At 37.2% G+C, this 25,313-nt stretch overlaps 1 protein-coding gene across 5 annotated transcripts in view; it reads left to right on the top strand.

Moving 5' to 3' along the window:
• The window catches only part of PH4alphaEFB (prolyl 4-hydroxylase subunit alpha-1), a 378,836-nt gene that overhangs the window by 290,630 nt on the left and 62,893 nt on the right, over positions 1-25,313 (top strand). The window contains exon 1 of one of the 5 annotated variants that reach the window (XM_076622261.1): positions 21,814-21,934. The exons of the other annotated variants lie outside the window; for them this stretch is intronic. The gene's annotated coding sequence lies outside the window, so the exon portion shown is untranslated. Of the gene's footprint in view, positions 1-21,813; positions 21,935-25,313 lie in introns of those variants that run through there. 5 annotated transcript variants of the gene reach the window in all.

The following is a 25,313-nucleotide window of genomic DNA, read 5'->3' as shown; positions in this document are numbered from 1 at the left end:
GTAAAAGAATCGTTCGAATTTTTGTGCAAAATTTTGCAGCCTAACGTTGAGGATAAGATTATTTCGAATAACGTAACAAGGTGACGAATAAATTCGACTTATTTATTATTCATGAATAACAACTTCGACGAATAATGGATTAGTTTATTCGTTGGCAAATACTTTGGTAAATAATTTGGTAAATAATTTTCTACCAACGCTGGTGTGTAACATTCAAGTCGCAGTATACAGGGTTGAAATATTAAATGCAGACTTTTCTACGGTCTCCTCGTTAATTGAATATGTAACGAATCGAACTGAATAATCCAATTGGTTGTTTTTTCGTGAACAAATTCGATTTATTTATTAATTAGAATATGTAACCTTTTTAACGAAATCGACTACACTTTTGTTTTCTTTTTTCTTTCAAATGTCACATTAAAAATCTAACTGGAACGATATAGATCATCCGTAATATCGTACAAGAAAAAACTTTCAACGAGAATTGAAGAGGATATCGATGTTTCCGCACTGGCTTTTAACAAATAAAATAAAATTTTATTTCGTTGTCCACTAAAAAATATGATTACAATTCTTCTCAATTTCTGTTTTTACCATTGGAAAAAATTGTAATCGCTAGTCTTTCCTATAAATAAAACTACATAAATTTAATTATAGAAAGTTAAAAGTGAATAAAGGTCACGATATATGTCATGTAGAAAGTTCTAAATTTCCCGGAGAATTTATAGTCGATAAACCTGACACGGAAATAAATCGAACGTCAAACGTTGAGAAAAAGGACGTCAACTCTAATTCCGTTTCCATTAGTCTAAATCTAAAAGTGCGCCATATTCGAGCTCAATCCCTTCTGTTTCAGGCCCTGTCGATATTTTAAATCCACTATTAACTGACACTTTCAACTATACAGAGCGTCCTATTTTAATACAGCGATGTACAGATAATTTGGATCGGAACAATTTAAAAAGTAGAGCAAGTAAAATTGACTGAAAGAAAATAGTTTTCAAAGGTCATTAGATCCAGGAAAGTGTCACAGATATTGGCAGAGATGTTAATTCACCTTATGCTTATTCAGTACACGAAGAGTTTTAACTCTTTCGAGAAGGGCTTTCTTCGCAATAAACACAATAATGTAATAATGCTAACTATGATACACTTAAGCTGGGAAAGTGTCGATTAATCATATTATTTTGACTGAGATGGATGGATTTTATAATTAGTGTTAAAAGCACATATAAGATCGCTCACCACTTTCTTCAACTACGTACGTATATTTGGTTCTATAAAATGATAAATGTCGGTGGATCAAAAAATTTCTAACGCACAGTCAAAAAATACTGATCAAATTTGTGGCAAAGCATTTTTCCAATAGTATTATCACTGTCTTATAATCGCATAATCTACGTTTTTTTACCTGCGTTATATTAAAATGAGTATATATGTAGGATTTATTTATTTATTTAGAAATTAGAGTTCCCAATGATTTCTATCCTATATGCTAATTTTATTGATCGATAGATCTATTTAGAATGGATTAAACAGGAAACGATGGTTATTTAACGTGGACTAAATACAGTAATGTGCTATAACTAAGACAACTAAATAGTTAATTTACAACTCTCGCCACCAATGCTCTCTTTCGCCATTCTTCTCGACAACGTTGACAACACTGACTTATCAACTCACGACTGCCTGTTAATTCATCTTTCTCCCTTAAGCATCCCTTTCTCCTTTTTCATAGCCCCACCACGTATGTGTTCCGCAACCGCCCACGGCCATGGTCACGTAGACCTTTTTTTCTGCGTAACTATTCCATTGAAGGATCAATGACATATTGATGGGCCGTTCGGTCCATTGAAGTTCCCAGACCCTTTTGGTCTATCGGCACTTAGGCTTTTTCGCAATATTGTTTATGGTTCACCCGATATTTCTTAGGCCATTTGTTCACGATACTACGTATTGGTCGTCCGAAAAGTTTCTTTCGTTTCATAAGGAAATAATGGATGCACAACATTTTCCGTTTTATATTATTTTATCGAATTACGTATGCTCCATTTTGTTCTATCAAAATAAAGATCATAACGTTCGACAGATTAGGTTTCATGTTTGTACAAAGATGTGTTGTTGTAAAAGAAAGACACATTTTGAACAACCTATATATGAACTGATTGTATTAAAACTTTTGAGCTGTCACAGCTTTGAGTCAGAATGATAAAGCGTGAACGAAAAGCGTTTATTTGGAGATTTGAAATAGAGCAGCGTGAAAATAAAGTTCTCGAAACGCATTCCATTCCAAGTGTAGATACGATCCTGTGTATATTATTTGATAAATTGAAGAAACTTCATATCCTATATAACTTATCGATACGTTCACGGTATTACCAGTATATCGAATTATCTATAACGTGTCGGTATTACCGATAACATGATCGATAGCGGTAGCTTTAATTTTATAAACAGAACCAGATTAAAATATCATATAATCAAGGAACGTACACTGAGAAATAATCCGAAGATAAAAATGCATCGTACGTACGTAAAATAAATTTTCACATAGAATGAAACTGTAAACTAAATTTTCAAAAATAACGAAACTGTGAAATAACAAATTTCCAATATCCTGTATCGTTTCTCCTTGAGACAATTCCTTGCTTCGAATTCATGAAAGTAAAAAGAAATACGTAGCACAGTTCCACTTAAAAGAGAAGCGAAATTGCAATTTGCAAGTGCATAGCACACTCTGCACCCTTTTTCCGAACACACGAACAAAGATTCCAGTTGTGCGTGATAGTAGAGGTTCGCGAGCACGCTATTCTGTCGCGACGTAAAGCAAAGAGGAAAGAAACAACATAGAAAGAGCGTGAAGCCTTGGTGAATATCAATTTAAAACCACTTTTCGGCACATCCCTTGAATTGCTTACGTGTATGACGGTTGTTTGTAATCCAGCAGCCGTTCGAGGCCACGTTGTTGCTTTATCATTTCCTTCCTGCGTGCATCGCTGCACCAGCGCCGTTGCTCCCCCTTGTCGTCGTCCAATTTGTCTCTGTGCACTTCTGGTATTATGCGTGATGCATAATACACTGGTACGCAACGAACCTATGCGCGCACGCGCCTAATCCAGTTCGTTGAAGATGCACCGGGGGTGGCACGTGTTTGTTACCGATGTCAGTATAAAGGCCTCTCGTTCAAATCGCTACGGTTTTGGAGTAATCGTGCTGTACGATTTGGCAAATTTGTTTATCTTTAGTTTTGATACTAGTATTATGTAAATAAGTAAAAGCGAAATATATGAAAAAATATTCTGTAACATTTGTTCATGCCATTTACGAAGGAATAATAATTCGCATTTGGCAGGTGTTTCTTTTTATTTTTATTTTTAATACTGAAATCATCTATGACTAAAGTATAAAACTACCAAAGAAGTCAAAATGAAAGATACGATATACGAGGAAGAAGACGAACATTTATACGTAGAATTTATAAAATATTAGTGAAATACTAAAGAATTCATCGTGGTATGACAGTAAAATTTCTCTGAGAAATTATGAATTGGTCATTATAACCATTCTCAGAGTTCTCGATGGAGCAGACAGATTGTGCGAATTAACTGTTGGTAATTCAACGTGGTAGTAATAATAATACTAAAAACCTGCATTTGATTATGGATCGATCCTGATTCTGCAGAGTTAATTAATATTTGCACTTGTTATTAGATATACTTGACCTAATTAAATCTCTATTCCCCAATTTCAGTGTTTGCCAACCTGTTTTGCGCTGCTATTCCCTTTTAACCTACGACCTTCGCCCTATATGCATAAGAAACATTCTTTTTAGAAACGACGACTTTTTAGAAAACGTTGCACGATCTCCAGGCAGAAAACTCGACCTCTGACTCCTCTCTCTTCTTTCTTTCCTCGTTCGTCCTCTCTTTATTTCCTTCTTTCGCCATCGCTTTTCTTCCATTTGCTACTATAACATTATACAACAAAGTTTTTCCTGGTTTTAACTCCAACAAATAACACGATACAAATTTTTCTCTAGTAACGGAGAATCACTTTCCAAGAGAGCAACAGCATCGTACCCAGTCGTTTGTTACTTTTGCCCGGGTAATTGTGCGCCAAAGTGACATCGGCATGGTCTAGATTCCAACACCGACGAACAAAGGGCTGTCACGAAAATATGACGCTCGTGGGGGTGCGTTATTATTCGGAAAATTATTAATGCTGACCTCTTCTCCCTATCTCTATTCCTCTCTATCTCTATTCCTCTCTCTCTCTCTCGCTTACTCTCTCTTCCATTCTGTTTCCCAGCGCTAGCTGGGGTTGTTATTACCGGAACAATTACTTGCTACGCGGCTTGTTTAATGTAATAAGCCGCGATACGCCCTGGAACGTATATACAGTTCGGTAATTGCGAACCGGAGCCGATATCCGAGATATCGAATCTTTCCACAGCTTCCGCCGGAACAACTGACAACAATTTTCCAACGCCAAATGTTGCGAATTTGTTAATTACTTCGCGCGAGAAGCTTCATCTTCCATTAGATTAGTTCCTCGAGAACTTTGATAAAAAGTCGTTTAAAATACAGTGCGTACGCTTCGGAATATTTGACCGATGAAAAGGCTGCGGATATTTATGCAAATTCGTAGTACCGAAGTACTGTCACTGACACAGAAATGCGCACAGTGTGCGTGGTTGCTGTATATACGTTTTCCTAAGTTTTAAATAACAATAATTCCTGTAAGAACCGTATATGAGTTATCGTTTCACTGTCAATGGATTTAACAGATTTTTTAGCACGAAACAGTATACGATCGTTTGGATGTTTGATATATATTGCGTAAAACGTTTTGATGTTGTTTCAATAATGAGTAACTTTTAAGAAGTGATTAATCCAATATATCAATAAAATCAACAGAAAATATTCTGCCGATAACGAAAAAATATATTATTGACTACAGATGACACTGGTGTATGCCCTATATATGGGGTACCGAACCCAGGATTCGTCGCGTGATCGCCGCCTATTAGCGGCACTCGAAGCGAAAGGTTTAAATAGCCAAGTAAACAAACGTGACTGGTTTTTCTTTTTTAAATCATTGAAGCATCTCCCTACGTATGTCTTAATCGTACAGATAATGATTTTTATAAATATAATCACACAATTTACACTTACATATCCAGTTACGAAGTCGAAAAGAGGCATAGAGTTAAATCAAAATATACACGTTGAAATTATACTTAACAAGATTACACGTCATATCGCAACGTTCAAAAGGGAAACTTTATGAAACTCCAAGTTTCTATAACCCGACTAGAATATCAATTAAAACTACCACTAGGGTACCTTCTTCTCAACTCTATCCATTAATTCCACCCATTCCATAAATATCCTCGAAATGAATGAAAAGATAGGAAGCTCCGAAAGAAGCTCCAAAACTACCCCTTCCTTATTCGAATTTCATCCGATAAGACCGCGGCGCAGCGTAAACCACGGGCTCGTTAACCAGTCTACGGAGTTATCACAATTTTCTAACACCTGCCTGCCTCCCTACAAATAGGGTTGATTTACAATCGCGAGAATCGATCGCGAAAACACGGGGAATAGCAGACGTAGACAGATAGATAGATAGATAGAGGAAGAGAGAGAACGAAAGCCGCTAGGCGGTTCGAGTTCTCGCGAATAGGATCGTAAATTGCAGCCCGGTCTGGGATTCAAGCGTCGGAATCAGCGGATAAATTCCCGCAGGCCTGGCCCACGTTATTTATTCATTTATTTGCTTATTTATTTACTTGTACCGGCCAGTTATACTGAAGCCGGAATTACGAGCTGCACGCAGTTGTGGATACGCGGCACTGCCAGCAATCTAAAATTCATTTTCGGGATGAATCCGGAATGAACGCCACGCGATACGCCGAAGTTCCATCGTTCTCCGATCCTCGTGGATCCTCCACGGACGGGACCCCGTTGTCTCAAATGCTGCACGCGACTTCCCCTCGAATCGAGGGCCATTTCCCCTTTTATTCTTTCTCTCGTTTCCCTTTATTCGAATATGCACAGTTGCACACGCCACACCAGGGGGAAAAGTTTCCTGTTTTTCTTGCTTCTTTTCTTCCCCATATCGCAATCTCGAATAACTACCCGAGCCAGACATTGATTTATTTTACCGAATTTGCTGGACTTTTGTATTCCTTCCAGGAATTCGGAACGAAAGACGAAGGGGGTTGTTTGTCGCTGCTACTTTGCATTCTTCATCCACGATCGTGTCATTTTGCCGGCGAATTCGTAAGCAGGATATTGCGGTGGCTTTCGGTATTCATTTCCTTCTTTATTTTTATATTCTCTAGTTTATTTTTCTCTTGTTTGGCATTCTTCTGTGAATTTTCTTTTATTCGGAATTTTAGCGTCACTCTCCTACATTTTTCTCCAATCTTAACGACTACCGTGCAGCTACAAGGAAAGGGAAGCTTTCGTTTCTCGTCGATACGATTTTTATTTTCTCCGTGAACTTTTCTGCAATTTTACGCTTTTGTTCTCTTTTATATATTTCCTCGTCGCTGTCGAAAATTTTATATCTTTCGCTGCTTTTGCTTGCCAAGTTCCAAAGCGAGAGTATTCAAAATTCTACACATTTTCATTTCATTCATTCTCCTCTTTTCGTTTGTTTTCCAATCATAGGGTTATCGTTTCTTAGTTCGACAAAAATCACCAGTCGCAGCCGGGCAAAGTTCATTTGTAGCAAATCCCAAGCGTTTCCTCCGACAGAAAACATTTTCCGCAGCAGGGGATTCGAACTCTGGCCCTTTTCGCGGAAGTCGAGAGTTCTACACTCTCGAACAAGACTCCTCCTACGTTCTCTTCTTTTCGGTTCGGGATATGTTCCTTTTACACAAATTCGTAGGACTACGAAATACCTTTTCATGATCGTACTCCCGGTATGTGTGTATAGCACTACACGACATGAATATCTCCAAACGCGAGGCAAGAACGTGTACAGCTATCATTTTCGTTGGTAAAGGGGAAATTACAAGGGTCGAGTTCTAAGCAAATATCTTCCTGCACCGAGAAATCTTTTTCAATTTTTCACGGTAAGTGGGGGTCCTTTTTAGTACAACTTTCTGAAAGGTATAATATATGTACAGCGTCGTTACTCGGATTTATTTATGAGACATCTTCGCGTAATATGGACTATTTTGCGAGACCTTCTGGCATTCCAGGTTTATAAGGAATATCAGGTATATTTCTGAAGTAAAAGCAAAGTGTAAGATCACAAGAGAAAACGTGACAGGTACATCTCTGTCGATTTTCATATTTTAATGTCGCTTTATGAAACGCACAGGGATATTTTGATATAAAGCAAAGATGAGAAGAAATCGTTAGGTTCAGAAATACGGTTGCAGTTCTGTAGAAATTAGTAGTATAACTGCTAAGACAAAGAACAATTGAATATCCTTTAGTATTTTTAATGCGATGACGAGCAATATATTGAAAATTATGAAGAGGATGGAGAAATAGACGTTTGGCGCCAAAATAAAATAAAATTACGCTTTTGCTAATAAGTAGTTTATAGACAGTGTATACCAAAAATAATAGTTGGATTAAAACTGTTATCATATAGAGGATGGAGAACATAGTAAAGCAGCATTTTAATTAATAAAATAATTTCTGAAATATTAAAGTATAATATAAAATAATAGAATAGTGGAATAGAATTCGATGATCGTCATAACGATATTTTTTATTATAAGAACACGTCAAAGTATTATGCCTGAAATATTCTATGAACTTTCTATTCTTACGATCAGATCTTTAACAATATAGAAATATCTCTGTACTTCGTACCTCTGACAATTATAAGAAAAGAGAAGAGCAGAAACTTTGTTCCAACTTCGAACGCAAGTTTCTCGACTTAGTTATATCCACGGAAACTACCTTCGAACAAAAACATTGTCTAACTAAATTCTTCCATTGTACTCATTTTCAACCAAACCCCCGCAAACTCGATGAATCTGATTTGAAAAGAATTGAAGGAATAAAAAGCATTATCTAATTATACCGCGCAGTAAAACGTATAAATCCGTGCACAATAGGAGGCTTAATCGCTCGCGAAATTGCGCGATCGTCGAAAAGAACGCAACGTATCAACAAACTGGCACAAACCAGCCGTTTGAACGATGTTCGTGATTTTATTTCCTCTTACTTCGGTGGTAATGCACGACGTGTACGTGCGATTTAATTCGATGTTCGTTTCCTTTCAAAGCAAGAATCCAGCCAGAACAGAAACAAAACAAAACAGAAGGAGGAAGAATAGAAAAAAAAAGAAGTAGAAGAGAAAAAGACAACAGGACGCAACGTCGACGAGCGGAGAACAAAAGGGGGTGGGCGGAACAAAGGAGGTGGAAAGCGAAGCCACAGAGAAACAAACCAGCGGTGCGATTGTTCGTTCGTTGCGTGGGCGGTTGAAGGCACGATTCGCATTGTCGTTCCAAGTTTTCGACGATTGTTTCAGCGAACGAAGGTAGCAGCCGATACACGGGATCGGGAAAACGTCGGCTCCGTTTCAAACCTCCTCTCTGTCTCTCTCTCTTTCTCTCTGTGTTCCAGCCAGTATCCCATTTTTCCCCTCTATCCTCTCTCGCGTAGGCTTTTTCCCTACGTCTCGCGACCCTTCCACCGCGGAACGCGAAATATGGATTGAAAAAAGGAAACGGCGATGCTCCCGGGAGCGGCTTACTGAACGCAAAAATCGCCGCCATCCCCTTTGTCCCGTGATTTTTATTGCAACCGTCGTGCAGACGTCGACTCGAGGTCTAGCCTCCTCTCTTCCTGTCGAGGATTCGACGACTATTGGGAATTTCCTTTGTCGGTTTAGACTGTATGGACTTTTCACGGTGGAATTCCTGAGGATTAGACTTTTGGTTTCTGTTACAATCCTCGCGCAGACATCGATTCCAGGGATAGTTTATGTCTGCGGGGAATTGCAGTGTTATTAGGAGTATTCCTCGTGGTTTCGATTCTTTGCGTTCGATTTACACTCTAAGACTTTTCAATGCTAGAATTCATGCTGGAAATTAGACTTTTTATTTGAACTGCGATATTCGAAACAGATATTATTCGATGGATAATTTCTCTCTAGAAACAATTGGACTATTTTCAGATTTTCAGAGATGTTCCTTTCGTTCTTCTTGTTGGTTTTAAATTACGTGGTTTTTTAATGGTAGAATTCTGATTGAAGGAGGATTAAACTTTAAATTTCTTCGTGTACAAGAACTGAAAGTTTCTTCCTGTACAAGATCCAACATCTATCGGAAATCTTCTTTGTGGCTTTATCTGCTCTTGCTTATTTTATAGCGGCTTTTTAATGTTGGGATTTTTGTCGAGGATTAGACTTCTGATTTTTATTACGATTGCCCCGCAGATATCCGCGGATTCTCCCTCAGGAGTACAACCAGGGTTGTTTTTATGGCTTTTGCTTCTCTTGTTGATTTTAGATCGTACAATTTTTTCATTATACAATTCTTACAAGACTTGTATTGATTTTACTTTGTTAATCCGAATCTATCTGGCAATTATATCTTGTACGAAGAGTTTAAAAATCTCTGGATTCTTTGCTTTACTTGTTCTTAAATATCATTCGATAAAATAAATGAAATATAAATCTTGAAATATTTCACTATATTAAAAAATTTCGGATAGTACCTAACTAGAACAGTCTTCGCCAAAAGTGGGAAATCCAGCTCAAGCGAAACTTCCCAACATCTGCAACTAGTCTAGAGTCTAGAGATTACGAGATCAGAGGAGCGACGTACCAGTTCAAGGATGTCCCGTTAATTGCAAGACAAATTTCTAGGAAACGCAAGAACAAGTGGAAACTTTCCAACCAGTTTAACTCTGTTGCTCTACTTGAACCATTTCCGATCCAATCGTGTTTTCTTTTCATTGAATTCTCTAATTTTCTTCTAATTTCAAGACTGATATAATCAAATCGTTAACACGTGAAAGGAATCTCTTTTAAAAATTTGGTTATCTCGAAAAGGACAATTTTCAATAGAACACGTTCCGTTAGAATGAAAAGAGTTTGATTCATTTACGTTCACGCGTATAATAATTATTCTATTGCAGAACCGGTGTTCCCTCTGTTTATTTTATTTTCTATTTTACATAGATTCGTTATATTCTTAGTAAATACTGTGCTGCGAAATCAACGCCCTCCTTTTTCCTTTTTCTTCCCTTTTCATCTCGTTTCATTACGCATCTAATAGTATAGCCCTTAATGAACGAGATAAATAAATAAGTAAGTTTCCCTTCGTTATCGATGCTAAACGAACCGAAACCAACGGCTAAACAGGCAAAAACTTTCAGAGGTGATACACACTGATACGTCTAGTATCTAGAACACACACAGCCGCGTACATTAGTGCATAGACAGGAGTACAGGCCGCTATCACTTTGCAAGAAGTTTAAGTTTAATTACTGGCTGATATGCGGCTCCGGTTGGGAACTGTTTACGGGAAACTCGCGAATGACCGCGGACACCGCAGCTTTCGGCAGCCCACGGAATGTATTAAAAGCTCGACGAACTTGACGAAACTTTCGCTACCAGTTAATGATGCCAGTTAAAGGGTGAATCGTGTTACGATGTACCACCACGATGGCACTCGATGGAATTGTTCTTTCGTGGAATTTCACGAAGGGAGCTTTGGAAATGTTGCAAAGGATTTTCCTTTAATTCACGAATAATTTGATAGTTGATATTTCCTGTTCAATAGTTTGAACTTCCTATCCTGTTTGATAGTTCAAATTTCCTGTTTTTAATTATTGGTTTGATTTTTACTAATTCCTTCCATTGCGGATAATTTAGACAAACTTCGAATGTAATTCTCCGAATGTAACATTTGACAAAAGTATTTTCATCCTTGCTGCTCTTTTCTTCTTTCTTTGCGAACGCAGTAAAACTCTATTCGTAACCAAGTTCGATCGTATTAAGTTGTTTAAATTGATTTTATCAAACACCAAGAGTATGTATGTTATTATTTACGTGGTATTATTCGAGTCGATTTCTGATACACAAGAACGATGACGCGCTACATTCTTTCAATTTTCGTGAAAAGTCGAATGTTTCTTCTAATACGAAAATAATTAGGCAAAATCAACTGCTATTAAAACACACTGTATTTCAATCCATCGTCTGTCTATTTTTCTCCCTATTTTCAAGCAAATCCAATGCAAACAAAAATTTGTCAAATCCTTGCTACTGCTCAGATTTTCGAAAATTTACGAAAACTCTAGCGAACGACGTTTCTACGGAAAAGATCTCACAATTTCGTTACGAAACAACGCCATTTCCACTCTTATCCTTCCTCCGACTTTATTTCCCATTTTTAATTACTCTCCCTCTTCCAACCACTTCATTTCGTCGCTCTTTCCTCTCTTCGCTTTCACAGTCATCCATTCCACTTCCATTTCCAAGCTTGGTTCCCCCGTTGGTTCCTTCTTTTTTGTCATTTCTCGTTCACCTCCCCACCTCTTTCGCTTACATTTTCCAGACACTGCGTTTCGAGCACATGATTTACTCAGACTGCACGCGCTACCCAAACGGAAAGGGAACCGGAAATAATGATTTAAGCGGGCAACGCGGCTACCGATTCGGCGCGAAAATATTTGCGAATGTTTTTTGCGATCGCAATTCTCTATCCTTTTTTCGCATTTTCGAAAAATATCCTCGTTTATGCGGCCTTTCCAATTCTTTTCCTTTTTTGTCGCCTTTTTTTATCACAATTGTTTTTGATAGCAAAATATTAATTCTTTCTTCGATAAGTTGATTCTTCTCGAGATTTATACACACGTTTTACCTTGGCTGACTCTACGAATTGAAATATTTCGATATAGAATAGTACAGTATAACCTATTGAATTTTTCTAAAATATCATATCGAAAAATATTAATCACTGATTAGCGCGTTTTCCGTATCACTACGTAATTTGTCTGCGTTAGAATTTTTTTAGTCGACAGCGTCTATCGACTAGAAAGGAATTTGCGATCATTCAACGTGTTAATATTCACCGCTGCAATTTTAATCCCTTCATAGCGTAGCATGAGAAAGAAAGAGAGAGAGAGAGAGAGACTCGTGAAAACTGTCAAATATAGGAAAATGCAGGAGTATTTAGAATTCTGTACCAATGACATTTGCGGACGAACCGTAATTTTGACATTTCCGACTCAATCTGCAGAGTAAAAGAACGTCCATTTGTAGAAGTTTGCCAGCGAATATTCAGTCGTTGCAATCATGGTTAAAATATGTGAAAACTCTAGAGTAAATCGTTTAATCCACACATTTGCATACTGGTTTCGTGTCAATTTTACGAACATTTCGAGAATATAAAACGTGACGTGATATTTCATGTTTTAACGCTATGGTGCTAATTCGGAAATACTAAAGGAAAACCTACTGAGAAGGATTATACAATAGTGAATTATCTCTTCCGCAATTGTGAATTACAGCGAAGACAAAACAGGAGAACAGTGGATGCAGTGTTTCGTGTGTGAAATTTGGATACACCGTGAATTTCTTGATTATGATCGTAGAAGTCCCACCTGTAGCTACTGCAAGTAAATTTTAAGGCATAGAATTGATATTTACCAGGTACGGTTGCTCCTAATGCTGTGACTTTTGTGTCTGATTAGAGATCGTAAGAGAACATAATTTTATTATCTATTTGCTTTATAATCTTATATTGTAGTATCGTGGACGAGGGGCCTAGGGGGGTGTCATGCGAATTATAAACAAGCGGTTGCTGAACGTGTGCTGCTGAATGGGGCTTAAACAAAAGATATGAGGCTAAGACAAAAGACAAAAGGTTGCTAAGGGACATAAACGAATTAACAGCAGTATGAGTTGAGAAGCCAGAGAGTGCGGATTGCGTTGTCGAGATAGTGTTGTTAGCGTTGTTGAGAGAGAGTTGAATCTGTGTTGACGACTGTTAATTAATTATAATACGTTGTTACGATTAGCTCATGTTAAATAACCATTGTTTTCTGTTTAATCCACTTATTATTATTAATAAACCAATTTTTATTATATTTACGATACTACAATATGGCGAAGGTAAATACCGCTGCTCAAAATTACCTGCACCGTAAAAATATTTGCTTTACGTCATTTTGTACTTCAAAGTTTCAGATATATTTTGTTGCCCACTATTACCGAGAGCTTGAAATAGAAAAGTTTATTAGTTTCCTCATGATACTATGCAGTTTTATTCGTTCCCATTCTCTGCCGTAACTTTTTATTCGCTTTAAAGAAGCTGGTACAACGATGATTATTAAAATTTGTTACGACACGTCCAGGTTATGTATTTTTTGTATCTGATATCACAAAATGAGGAAATCTTACGACGATGGAAAAATAATTATTTTCTACGCTATTTGTTCCGAATCCTCGCTAAAAATTCTACGAAGACACGCGCACTTGTAGGAAAGCCGAAAATGATCAGAGATTTATAATTCTGGCGGAAAATAAATAGGAAAGTTCGAGGCATAGAAGATTACAAATTTTGATAGGGGTAGAATTTTTCCGAGTAAATTTTCAGTTGTGCGGGATGATTAAGTAGAAATTTGCAAGAATCTAGAAACGTTCGGTGTTTCTGCTGGAATAAAAACAAGTTGGCCCGGTGAAATTCGCTTCTGCGCGACGGATTACACGAGCTGGCCGCAAAATGAGAAATTCCTGTTTGCCTTTGGCCCCGCTGTCGGTCTCCCTTCACGCAAATTCTATTAACCAACGGAAATATTTAACGTATCTCCGTTTCGAGCGCAGCGGACTGCTCGGAGCAAAAAGTGCGGACGCTCGTAATGTCGCTCTTAACTCCGTCGACGTTTTCAAATGAATCGTTCTACCGTTTTCGGATAAGTAATAAGTCACTGTTTGAAGGAACGTTTAAACAGATTAATAAGACTTGTTTTACTAGCGGACTGTGTCGTCAAATTCTACGCAAACAAGCGTACGTAATATTCTGAAGACAGACGAGCGTGTGAAGAAATTAATCGAAGAATTCTAAGAATTACAATAATTTTGTTTTAAATATTTTATCAAAATAGAAGATTAAAATTTCTAGAATTGTTGAGTTTACAGATCGTTAGGAAGACAGAAGAAAGATATTTCTTGTACTTATCCGTTGAATTATGAAACGTAATAAATAAAAGAAAATGATAAGTAAAGAATTACAAGAAAAGGCATATAATAAGAAAATCGTTTAACGTGATTTCAATATTTTATGCAAATTTGAATTTCTAAAAATTGTTAGAAGTCTCTTCGAGTAATGTTTCCATATATTTTACGATTGAATTAAATAAAATCAAATAAGTTAAGTAGCTTGAAAATACTCGTAAAATGTAATACGATTATTTTATTTAACTGAAAGACTGTATAGAAATCTCGAATTTTGTAAAATTTCTGATAACTATACGAGACGAAATCTTTGGAATTTTGAAAAAGCTTGTAAATTTTGCGAACGAAGGGAAAAATGACGGTAGTCAGAAAGGCGAAACAGAGCCGTTCCAAGCGGTCAGATTTACGATTCGCGAAACCGACAGAGTTATTTATTTTACAACCAGCTATTTTTTCCTTTTCTTTTCTCCCTCTGTTTCGTAAAATCCTGTGAATCGTACGTAGAATCTTGGTCGATCGATCGATTCGTTCGGTTTCACCGTCCATAAACCACCGAAGCCAAATTTTCCAATCATGAAAATTGGAATTTCTCCTGGCTTTAATCAGAAACCAGAACTACCCATACTGATTTCATTTCGTCTGTTACTTCGTTGGTAATTTAGTTAATTTAGAAAGAAAGGAAAGTTTCATGCTTGCAAATTATCGACGCAAGGAATCAAAATTATCCGAAAAAAAGACGTTCAGATCATAGAAATTAGAATCCTGTCTTTTAAACAATTAACTCGTTCCACTTGGAATTCTAATCTTTTGGACATGGCGATTTTTTTATTTCCTTTATCTACGTTCTAATGCGTCATTTTTATTCAAAATAAATTTTATTGCACTTTATTCGAAAAATTCCGCGTGTTTCAAATCGATTTGTCTTTATTAACTTTTAATTTTAAGATTACAAATGTTTTCGATCAATCTCCGTTAACAGATTCTTTGGTTTAACTTTATTGATTTTTTAATTTACAAAAGATATTAAACCATCACTGGTGATAACTTTTAAAGGTGAAAATTCAAAGAAAAAGAAAGAATCAAATTTTGTTGAACTGTAAAAAGGAAATGATAAAAAGTGACTCGAGTTCTCTTTTTTCACGAACTGTTCTTCCCTATTTGTATAATATACTTTGTTCGTAGAAGGGATCCACGTTAGAATGAACCTTCGATCTCTGGAAATTGCGACTTGTGAAAAGTCAACGTCCCTCGACGATGAAGTTTTTTATGACGACGCGTAAACCACGGAATATAGAGTAGGGTTTTAGCCAAGCTGTTGAACTCTTCTTCCTCGAGGAAGGGCCACAGCTTGTTTCATTGCGTTCGAACAACTCGAGGCAAGTGGCTCGGCTCGAACTTCTATATTGACTCTATCAATGTCCGATAATTTGTTCGTCGACTTTCATCGTAATTTATACGCAAACGATGGAATGAAAAAAGGGCAAAATGAAATTCTCAGGGCCATGGAAAGAATTGCGAAAAATTTGGTTTTTCTTCCCTCTTTACTTAACACGCTATTCAATAATGAATAATTCTGACAGATTTGCACAAGATAATCGTAACGAATGTTTCTTAATATTCCATGGCTCGTGAGAATACTTCAATGTTTGACAGAAACTTTTTATGAATATATTACGCAAGTCATAGAATATATTATACAAGTTATTTCTCAATTTTATTATCACTGTAACGAGACACGACTGACGTAATTATATCGGTGAAAATTTAAACGAATCTAAAAACGTATATGGAAGTTATATACTTACATTTGAAAGGTAATTCGTAATATTCCAGGCGAAGTTTAGTTACAATATTAATACAATACTAATTCAATACAATATTGCAATAATAATTTAATTTTATCTGATATAAATTTGAGAATGCTTTAGCACTCGTCATCTTCTTGTTATGTATCACGTATTAAGGATTAAATGGTTTCTGAAATAAATAAATGAAATATAAAACAGTCCAAAGTTTATCATTCTCCTACAAAATGTAAAAGTTCAAAACAGGAAATAAACACATGTTATAAATAGACAAATAAATACGTCAATGAAATAGAATTATATAAAACGGTTTAAAGCTTATCCCTTTCGAGCAAAATGAGAAAATCGTAAAATTGATTGTCATGAATTTAGAATAATAGTAAGTGACGCGAACAGTTAATTCTGAAAAATTGAGCAAATCTTTGATAATACAGTGATACAGTAGGCTCGAGTTGTAAATAGCTGATACGAACAAAATGGAAAGACCATAAGTTACGTTAACAATGACAAATTGAAAGAATCCCAGCACGTTTGCTTAAGCTGCGAACTGGAAATCCAGTCATATTGCAATACCCCTCGTTCGGATGGTAATTGTAAGGCAAATGATTAATATTCAAAGGTACAGGGAACTGAAATTGTCTTTTGAGGAATTACACGATAAAGTATAGAAGATCGATTCGTGGACACAAAGCCTTTGATCTAAACACTTCGCTATGGCATAGAATCGAATGCTCTTAGGCACGATTACGATTCATATCGTTTGAGGGTGTGTGACGTTTCATTGGTATTATATCTAACTTCGTCAGAGAGCACAGCGATACTGGTATTACAGGATATTACCAATATTCCTTCGAAAGAGCACCATGACATTTAAGAGGCATCCTGCCTCTGGCTGCCCCAAAATTTAATGCGATATCGAAATTGTATGGTTTCTTGCGACATTTTCTACATGAGGAACTGCAAGGTTTCTGGAGTTTCAACTTATAAAAAAAGATCCTAAAACCTTGTAGCATCAGGAATATTTGAAAACTGTTAATAAAGAAAATGGAATGTTTCTTCGGTTCCTTATTACGAAAAGAAGAGCCTGGAGCTCTTAAATGTCAGACATATTTGAACATTGTTGATAAAGAAAATTTGAAAATCTATACATATGACAAACAGTAAAAGAGTTGCGTCTATACATTGAATAAAAAAGAATGAAACTGTCATGCAGGAGCAGCTCGTACGCTATGGAGTTGAAAAAACTAATATTTCGAATTTTTGTCAATCTATTTGTACTCGCGTCACGTAGAAACTACTGAACTGATTTTGATGAGGTTTTCTCTGTTGTATGGCTTAGTTTCCGGAAAAAATAGCGTATGCTCGTTTTGTAGAAACCGAGAAACAGCCTTGCATCTGAATTGTACGCGCTCTTCCCATGTTTGGTAGAGATCAAGCAACGATGGTTATCGTTTACGTCGTGTTTGTTCCGAGACCGAACGTTTTTATAATCCAATATTTTTCGCTGCAGAGAATAACCGAACTGTTAGTATAAAAGATACGTAGGTTTTTCGTTCATAAAAATTCATCTGCTTAAGGATGGTTCCGTATATATGTAGTTCACGTGAAAATCATTCCGAACCTTTTATTCCAATATTTTAGAACTGCTCTATCAAACAAATGTTGAGTACGTGTATGAATATTGAAATTGGTTTAGAAATAAGGGAACGCTATTCACAAAGTGGAACGTTTATAAAATGCATAAAAGTTTTCGAAATTAAAAAGCGGAAAATAAGTATCGTACGATGAAAATTAGAGCACGTGGTGTTTAACAAGAGGACATTAACGAAAGGCTAGAGGAGAATCTCCTCCGCTCGTTCATTTTCTTTTTTTCTTCCTCGTCACGAGTTCTACTCGATACTTCGAGCACCCGTATTATTCTCGCTCACCGTCGAAACCTCTCTCGACTAATTAAATCGATTCTACACTTCGTCGCGGATTAAAGAGTCTTTCAAAGAGATTGCATTTCGTACATGACGCTCTATTGCGCAATGTACGCAAAGAGTCCCTTAATTGTTCGAACAGCTAGGAATTATTTCAAGTCAGAAAAGTCCTAAAACGGCTGGAATTTTCGAGAAAAGTTCAAATCAATTCCTATCTTCTTAATTGACGTACCTCAATACGATTTGCTAACTTGGCGGAGTATTTTCGTTGAAACCAGAGTAATTTGTCGAAAATAATTATCACCGACGAATACAATTGATTTAAATATAAAGTTACGATGTTTAATCTTACAAATATTTTCTAAACTTTGTGTACATTCTTTTATATATTTTTGTCTGTTATTATTGTATTATATATTATTATATTATTTCATGGTTCTATTATTATACATTATTATATTATATTGTATAGCGCCTACAAAAAGCGTAGTATGCACAGAAATGGAAATATTCCAAGAGTATAGAAAAAAAAGAATTTCCAAATAATAAAACAGAGTTGTGGAGCGAGAAAGAAGGAATCAGGATAGGAGAGAGGAAATTAAATCGCGAGCCGAAGAAACATTAGATTCAAATTGACTGTGAGCTAAGCGTCCGTGCACTTAATCTCTTTGTCGCTTTAACAATTCAACGAGACTAGTAGTTTGAAGGAAAAAGCGAGCAAGGAGGAGTAGAGGATGGAGCTTCTTGCATTGAAAGTTCCACGCGAAATTTTAAGCGGAGACGGTAGTTTGTTAAAAGTCCTGCTTCCTTCTGTTCCTTCTTTATTCCTTCTACGTGATGCCTAGTTGTATCCTGTATTTTCTCTCAAACACTATAAAAGTAATTTCTCTTTCCAATTTGAGAACTATTCTTTTTTTAATATATCTATATACGTACATAGCATTATGTACGTATTCACTGAGACATGAAACTATTTGAAAATACGTCGTGTATGTAATACAAAACGTCTTGAAATTTCGTTGCCACTGTAACGATGCATGGTAACCATAATTATATTGGTAAAATTTGAAACGAGTCTGAAAAAATATGCAATATGCATAGAAGCTGCATGAAACAGTAGCTCGCAAGAATAATCGAACATATACGCGATAGAAAATTTGAAACACGATAGATCGACGTGTTATTCGTATGATACTACAGTAGAAATTGAATGAGTTATTGTAACTTTGTATTCGCGTGACAAAGTCAGTTTTCTTTGTGTCTAAACCCCAGTCCATTAATCTTCGCACGCCTCTTCAAACTCATTTTCAAACACTTTCACGTGTCAATCTTTTTCGAAAGCAACGTGGAATTATTTGAGCTTGTCGATCAGCTGAAAAGGCAAGAACTTAATATTCTTAATTCTAGACACATCGTTGACACGATGTTCGAAGAGCTGACGGCGATAATAGAAAAGACACGAACGTCATCGATACGTTGGAATGGATTTGGGATGGTTCGTTGTCAGATCGTGCGAAAAGATGGCTTTGAAGCCGGGCGCGAGCCTCAAAATGGTAATTTCACGGTTTCACGAGCATTTTTCCCGCGGCCAATTTAATTCAGGACGGATGATCCATTCGTCTCTCTTTCTCGCCCCTTGGCTCTCTCTTTTCGCCTGTGGCCTCTGTGTTTTCCTCCGGCTTTCTTCGTCCATCGTTTGCCCGTGTCATCCAATTCCGCTTGTTCGAACTCGTTAACCTCGACTTTCCAAACTTTTTACCGTCGTCACTCCCATTTTCTACCAGCGGCTACCCCATTTTCTTCCTCTTTCCGCTTCCGACCCTTCGCGATCTTCAGCCACCTAACGCCAACTCACTGAAAATAATTACCAAGAGTCCCGATGGAAATGTGCTTCTTCCTCGCCAATTTTCCTTCTTTTCTTTTTCGAAGGAAATTATTGAAATCCACGCTATTTATATCTTTGTATTCTTAGAAACAGAACTCCGTTGTGTGATCTATCGTTTCTCTATTTTATGTATCGATTCGCTGACTTATTTATTGTAGCGATTTTGATAAACTTCTTCGTCATTCGTCGCCTCTTTTATAAACTCGAAGATTTTGCAATCAGCAATACGAACATTTAAAATCTTTTATCATTATATTATTTATTGTTATATTCAAAAATCTTTACGATGCGTATCATCTTCCGAATTAGTAGGTTGTCCGGAAAGTGTCTTTCTTTCGCAAACGTGTTTTTTACAACAGCGCACCTTCATACAAACGTGAAACCAAATTTGTGAAATGTCACGGTGTTTATCTCAGCAGAAAAAAATGGATCGTATGTAATTAAACAAAATAACATAAAACAAAAAACGTTGTGCGTCCTGATAAAGCGATCCTGTGATTTCCTGATAAAGCGAAAGAAACTTTTCGGACAACCTAATAATTGTCGCGTATTCTCATAGAATGTAACGTACCCGGTCAGCATATCACAAAGCAAATGAAAATAGTACATCGTCCATTTTAGAAATATCGATACATCAGCTTTAAAGCTTAACCGTAGTCAAAATGGCACGGTCACCAAGCAACCTGCAAACTTTGAGCTGATAGGTGATGCAAAGTCGATCGTCTCCTTCGTCGAGGGAAAATTAGAGAAGGTGGAGAGTTTCCGGGCGGTAGTTCGGTCTTTTAACCCGGTGTAACCAGCGTCGGGGCTCTTTCATCCATTTTTCCCATCCCCGACGACACTAATTACGCGTGACCGCAAATTAGCTTCCGGCCGTTTCGTAATCGAGGCGCACCACGCCAGGTTCGAGGTAAATTGAACGTGACCACGTGCATACGCGACGAAAGTTACTGGACTCGTTGAAATCCAGCCTTGATCGACTTTCCTCTCCTTCTGTTTCTCTATTCTCGTCTCTTCCGTCTCTCTAGCTATTCTCTTTTTCTCGACGCAAATACACTGCCTTTGAGCTACGATTTTTGAACGCGTTGCTATTTCCACTGATTTTTTCCTCTTGTTTCCTTTGCTATCCCTTTTTGAGACGCACATATTCGACGAAATAGAAAAATGTCGAATAAAAGACCGTTATATGGTGTTCTTTTACCTTTTTTTCTTCTTTTATTCTTTTTTTTTTTTTTTTTTTTAGTTGTGCTCGCGCCATGGCATTTGCTGTTTCTCTTTTCCATCGTTCCTGGGGAACGAGGAATGGTCGGAAACAATGCTCGTTCACGGTTCGACGAGTGGTCCCTTTGAGAGGGCCAACGACAATTTGTTGCTGGAAACTTTCTACTCGATATTTCGACCGTCGGAGGACCGGCTACCGTCAATTTTGAATTTTTCGGTTCAATCGTCAAAGGGCTAGTCTTTTCTGATTCTTGTCATGGGAGACGTATGGTGGTTTACGATCTTATCAGAGTTTCGAATTGCCACGTATCTGATCCAAACGTTCTAATACCAAGTAATATTTTAGTCTCTTACATCACGTCTGAGACAATTCAAAATAAGAATGAAACAATGTCATGTACCGTCCAGTTGCGATTAAATCTACAACCGAAATAATAACCAAACAGCGATCAATAGTATATCAATTATAACTCCAGCAAATCCTTCGATTTCTTTCATTACCCTCGTCTACAAAATTAGATCCAGAACAACGATAAAAGCGCTCCACCTCGTACCCATTCAAAGTCCAAAATACGCTCACGTCGCAAATCAAATAATCGATAATCGAAAACCAAATAACAGATAAGAATTATTTATATATCAGTATCAACCCCAAGAGATCCATCTAATTCGTCGCCGTCAATTTCAATAAAACTGAAAACCAAAGCCAAAATAACAAGCAAGCGACGATCTACCAAATACCAAGTCAAACTCTCTAACATTCTTTTCTGTCATTCTCGCAGTCAGCCTCGATTACACTGAAAATCAGGTTCAGAATCTTCGCCCAACTAAAGCACAAGCATTGGGAACGCGGAAGAATCACGATGCATTCCGTGTACCAGCGCGTCGAAGGAAGAGGAAGCGGAAGCTGAGAGAAGTGGCCTGCAAAGGCGAAGGTTGGCTGCTCTTTTTCTACCTCGTGGCAAACGTTGTACGCTGTACACTACACACTTTAACGATATAGTGGCTGCTCTGGTGGTGGTGGTCCTTCCGCTTTTTCTTCCAGTCTCTTTCCCGCGGCCAGTCTTCTCTTTTTACCTTAGTTCTCCGTTGCGCCAGTGGTTTCAACCCTCTCTCTCTTTTTTCATTCCTCGAGCGTCTATTCTTCCGGGGTGGCGCTTAATTAACGCCGTCCTTTCAGCAAGATTTCCGGATGCCGCCTTTCAACCCTTATACCAACCTGTCCTTCACCATCTGTAGCCCTTTGAATGTCACCAGAAGATCGGAGAATTTCGGAAAACGAATTTAATCTGTAGCTGCAACGGTGGCTATGAAAGTGAATGGACAGTGGAACTCGATTACGGGGATGATAAACAGGCTCACGAAAGTATTCAAATACTTGTAGATATTTTTTATGTGTTATGTACGTTGTACGAAAGATTTCGAAACTCCATTGGCACTGTTGTGAGACTTGATCGCGATTGTACCGGTTAAATTAGAAAGAAATCCGAAGATATTTAATCCGGGTATTTAGTACGAGTACCTATTTCGCGGAAATCACCAAAGTATTTAAACGGAGAATTTCCATCGTATTAACAAGGGTCAGTGTTCGATGGGACTATCTTTAACATTTATTATATGCCTCAGATGGTTCAGGATGCATTCATGCTGTATACTAATTTTGTATTAAGATATGTGTGCAATAAATATCTTGAAACTTCCATATATATTCTTTTTTTTATCGATTTCGAATTTTACGAGTACGATCCTGCGAAACAATGATATTTCAAGATGTTTCATATAGCACACGCATAGAACATGTAACATGAGATTTTTCTCTAATAAATGTTCAAACACTTTCACAAGACACAATAATCCGTATAATCCTGTAACCAATTTAATAAAATTCTAGCACCTATTAAAGCGAGTGTAACAACTTGGTAGTTTTATCGGTAAAATAATTCCTAATATGGATAAAGTAATACAAGGTTTTCTTCTGGTGAATTGGTCTGTCTCGAAAATTACCGAATGGCCGATATACCAAGAAACTCGGAACAATGGACGAAATAAACGATTCCATTCGCGAATGAGTAGACTGTACGGCTGCAGTTGATAGCCGGTGATCCGCAGAAACTCTGTTTCGATTGGCGGGAGTTTTCAGAAATGGCCGGTTTCGAAACAGGGGAAACTGTTAATTTATGCTCACGAGTTTCTACGAGTGTATTACTGGATCCATTAGTTCCGGCCGTCCCGCGTGAATTTCTATGAATTTCGCCGGGCGAATTTGTGCAAATTGCCGGCCGATACGAGAAATTCAACTTCCCACGGCTAATCGAGCGCCGATCGAGGCAAATTAGACCATGTTAAAATGAACACGGTGGTCTCCACGGACGAAATTCGCGCAGCAGGGAAGAATCAGAGAATTTTCAAAATAGCCGAGCAACTTTTAAGGGACATTTCGTTGAAGAAGACAGTACTGGAATTTGATGAAATTATCAGATATCGTTATATCGTAAATGTGGAAATCGAATCACTAGATCAACAATTTTTGTAATCAGGTTTATCAGTAAATCGATATTGTTTCATTGTTTGAAGGATAGGAAGGTATTGTGGACGGTGAACGACTTGATCTGAGAATACCTTTTCCACCATAATGTGCCAAATTATTAGTGGATTACGGATTTTTATATATTTTTCAGATATTTGAAGGATGAAAAATATATGAAATGGACACGCGATGCAAAAGTGATGTATTCAAAGCACAAATCTTTTATAATTACGTTCATAAAGGTATGAATTCCCATAAATATCTGCTCTATACGATTATTAATCCCAATTTATAATTATTAAACTCTCGATGTTCGTGCATTCATTTCATTTGAATTTTATTCAAATGCGCCAACATACAAAATGCATGTAATACGCAAAAATATTCAACGTAATATAATATAATCATGATTGTGAATATTCATTTACATTCCATTCTTCTAGTCGTGTGAAAATAAATACGAGTTTGTATAAATATTCGCTGTTTAATTATTATATATCATCGATAGAATTATTTAAATTTATTATTATCTTAATTAGAATACAAATTGCGGCAATGTAATGGAATTTTAATGTGAAAATTAAATTGAAAAAAAAAACGGAAGATTTATTAAAATATCAGCTTAAGAGTTCTCTTTGGCTGTTCACCGAGCGAATTCCAAATGATATAACAAGCGTCCCCCCAAGCTGTCGTTAGTTCAACTTGCAATTAACTTGCTAACAATTATTCAAGTTTTAATTAGAGGAAAAAGACAGGCTATAAAACAGGAACTATGAAATGCTTTGTCGCTATCTATTCATATTAAGTATACCATTGTATATGACGATCAAATAATTATATATAACCATATAAAACGAGAACACTCAAATACAGCTAATGATTCTTGCGAATGTATGCATTCGTCATCACGGCGAATAATTAGAAAATGCGTTCACAGTAACCACAGACAAGCTCGCGTAATTGATACAATACGCTGCTTAAAATTCCTCTGAATTCATAAAAATCCACTTTCATCTACACCAAAATGTACCAGAATGATTCGCAACTAGAAAATCACCAACATTCTCAAAAAATCGGTTTTTTTCCGACCCCCCCCTCCCCCCAAAAAAGGACATCCAAAAGAAAGGACAGATTTTTTATAAATTCCTAGACATTTAATCTACATCAAGTCTACTGATAAAGTTGTTTTATCAGTACGTCAAGTCTACTGATAAAGCAACCTCTTCCATCTACCTCAAAGTACATCACAAAGATTCGCAACTGTGTGCAGACTCGCCAGCCTCCGGCAAAACTCTACCTTTCTTTCGAAACTAACAAGAAGTCGCCGAGATGGCACGACTATAAAAGACAACACAAGTCGAAAGGATCGAGCTTCCGGTAATCAGATTTCGACAACAGTTCGGGAAGAAGATTAGATTCGGTTTTGAGTCGACCGCGACAGAGTCACCGATGGTCACAGGAATAAATGGAAGTGCTGGTCAAAGCGCGGTCTGCCACGCTGAATTACGCTGGAACAATTAGATTTCCGGTCGTTGGCGCGCGTTCGTTCGCGAATCTCGTTTTTCTCTTTTCTGCCGTTCCATCAGCCAAGGCGAAAACGCGTTTCTCGCGAACGAGTCGGCCCTTTGTTCCGCACAATCGTTTTCCTCGTTTTTCCCCGGATAAAAAAAGAAAAAGATCCGAGGGAAGGAGAAAAAGAGAAAAGAGGGGCGAGAAGGGCCATTGAAACCGAAGAAGAGCCGTTTCCAAAAGTTTGTAAAACGTTAAGGGGGTCCCTCGCGCCGCCA

Source organism: Bombus vancouverensis, chromosome 10 (assembly GCF_051014615.1).
Source record: "Bombus vancouverensis nearcticus chromosome 10, iyBomVanc1_principal, whole genome shotgun sequence".
Taxonomy (NCBI): Eukaryota; Metazoa; Arthropoda; class Insecta; order Hymenoptera; family Apidae; genus Bombus; species Bombus vancouverensis.
This window is presented reverse-complemented; position numbering and strand designations above follow the sequence as displayed.